This window comes from Coregonus clupeaformis, unplaced genomic scaffold (genome assembly GCF_020615455.1).
Source record: "Coregonus clupeaformis isolate EN_2021a unplaced genomic scaffold, ASM2061545v1 scaf1976, whole genome shotgun sequence".
Taxonomy (NCBI): domain Eukaryota; kingdom Metazoa; phylum Chordata; class Actinopteri; order Salmoniformes; family Salmonidae; genus Coregonus; species Coregonus clupeaformis.
This window is the reverse complement of record NW_025535430.1, coordinates 1-2851: the sequence shown is the minus strand read 5'-3', so window position 1 is coordinate 2851 and position 2851 is coordinate 1.

The window sequence follows — 2851 nt, the reverse complement described above, 5'->3', positions numbered from 1 at the left end:
AATAGAATGCATTAGCCATTAGGCTGGCTCACTACAATTGTAACATGACATCTCAGGTGTCAGGATGAAGCATTTTCTCACAAAAAGAGGACTCAAGCAAACTATCTCTCTTCAACAGTTTCACTAGTCATGTTAGGTCTACTTAAAATGTCACATTCATACACAAGTAATTTGAAAATAAGTTATACTACTGAAACACATTCACAATAAGTTATATTACAACCTACCTCTGAAGTAAGCAGTGTGTTCTCTCACTAATGAAATAGGACATTAATAATTTGTCAGTGGTTAGTTGAATCAGTCTCTTTGCACTGTTCAGTTTGTCTGTGCAACAGGTAACCTTCCAGAATCGGACTCTTGTGATGTCACAATGGAGTCCCCATTGCCATGGTTACCCACAGCAGCTTTCATGTGTTATCAAATGCTGGCACAATTTAGTTTATTTATTTTAGATTTTTTGTACCTATGCAGCACAGTCATACCTAATATATACAATGAATCCATATAACCTAATTTTTATTAAAATAAAATGCTGTAACTCATGTAAAATGGTTGACCATTCAAACGAGACATGTGTTTTGCCTAATTAAAAGTCTATATGTTTTAGATATCATAAATAGCAGCCAGGCTTACTTAGGTTGTTTGTTCGATCTCAGCCTACCACTAATGCCAATATTTTTCATCATCATCATCATCATCAATGAAATACATAGGCTACCTTACTACAGTAAAACAAGTCTTCCATAGTCTATGTCACCTCAGTAACAAAGTTCCAAAAAGAAATGAGGGTTCAAGAAAACATTTCTCTTCAATGGCCTCAGCTATTAGCCATATATCAACAAGGTCAACTGCAGCACTAAAATCAAGAAGCAGCTCATCCACAAGTTTATCTTGGTCAAGTGATCTGAGCCATTGATCGATTAAATCAACGAGCTGTTGCAGTCGAGTGATCCTTACGGTATCTTTCCGGTACGCATGCTCATAGAGGGATAAAATTAGCTGGATGTGTAATTATATAGGCCCAAAAATGTAATTGAAGAGTAGGTGTCATTGATGTTTAGCATTTAAGTTTAATAAATAATTAAATAAAGAAATCAATATCAACTGACTATAGAAAAGTATTGTTTAAAATTATGTTTGAACATTTTCTTATCCGTGTCTTTCCAGTTGATATAACCAAACAGACAACCTTTGTTGCTCAAGAGCGTCACACATTCCTCCATTCATTCTCTATCATATTCCCCTCCATCAAATTCCTCTATCATATTCCCTCCATCATATTCTCTCTATTATATTTCTCTCCATCATATTCCACTCCATCATAATACTCGCTATCATATTCCCTCTATCATATTCCTCTTTATTTTTACAGGGAATCCCAATTGAGACCAGTGTCTCTTTTTCAATGGTGCCCTGTGTTATATCAATTAACAATCCAAACAGCTTAAACAGATAAAATTACATACAGAGTAGAAAATATATAGAGCAAAATTATTAGACTTGAACACATACATTTCACAATGAACAGGTCTTGTATTTAACCAGTTGAGCTGACAACCATTTTGCACTGTTTCACTAGGGCTTTAGTCATCAATCTAGCAAGAGGGAAATATTTTATTAATGTAGTGGTGTCCCTCCCCCCAGGAAGCTACGACCTTTAGCTTTCACCTGGAATTGTTCATTTATGTCTGAGAAAAAAAACACTTTCCAAACCATATGATCTAGTACACAAGAAAATTATAATACAACCTTCTTTACTACTTTGCCAAACATTTCATGACATTAGTGAGAGTCAAAATCTGTAAAATTTGTGAATGTCTAAATTAACATTTGGGCAATTTACCAGTGTATATCACTCCTATAGGCAATGAGAGTGGGCTATGTAAAGGTCTCGATTTTGTCGTTCTGAACAAATGTTTACTTCCACACAAATTACTTCTTACTTATTTTAGGTTTAAGGAAGTGTGTTGGTTTAAACTATTGCTTTAAAGGGAGAGGGGGGGGGGAGGAGAGGATGGGGGGTGGGAGAAAGAGGGAAGGAGGGGGGGGGGGAGGTGGAGGGCAGCTGTGTCCACACACCATACTTACACCTGCAACAGTAGGCCAGGGGCGGGACCTGTAGGTGAGACTCCTAACATGATAAGGGGGCGGTGAAGGGGGTGTTGCTGAGTCAGGAGGGGGGGGTGTTCCTCCGAGCCCCCCTGCCAGCGGGCGGGGAGCAGGGGGAAGTCTGTCCATGGGCATTTCTGGGTCATTGGGTCGCCTCCAATGATTAATCACCCTCTACAATTAAAGCAGTTTGAGTACTGGGGGTTTCTCTGTATAAATCCAAGTGAAACCTCCAGGACTAGCCTTCTCTCAGCGGAGAGTCTGCTCTGGGCTGCCTCGAAAGGTGCTCCTCTGTGGAAAGGGGAGACAAGGGGCCCCAGAGGGGATCCCTTTGTAGTGATACAGATCACTCTCCTTGTTATCTTCCACCTCTTCCTCTTCCTCTTGCTCGGCCTTCACCCTCCTTTCCTTCTTACAGTCATTTTCTCCCTTTCCTCCTTCCTCTCCTCCCTCTTTCTCTTCCTCTACCTTCCTCTCCCTCCTTCCCTCTTGGTAAACCTTGTTTAGTCGAGGCCTATTGTGATAGCTAGCCATGGTTCCGGACCACTGTGCGCGCTGTCTGGGTGGGCATACAGGACTATCCACTGACTCAGCTTCACACTGGGAACCTGCTCTGCTGCCCACTCCCCCTTACCTGGATAACTTTGGAGGGAAACCTGGCACCATCCCTACGGTGAAGCATGGTGGTGGCAGCATCATGCTCCGGGGAGGATTTTTCAGGGACAGGGACTGGAACCGCCCC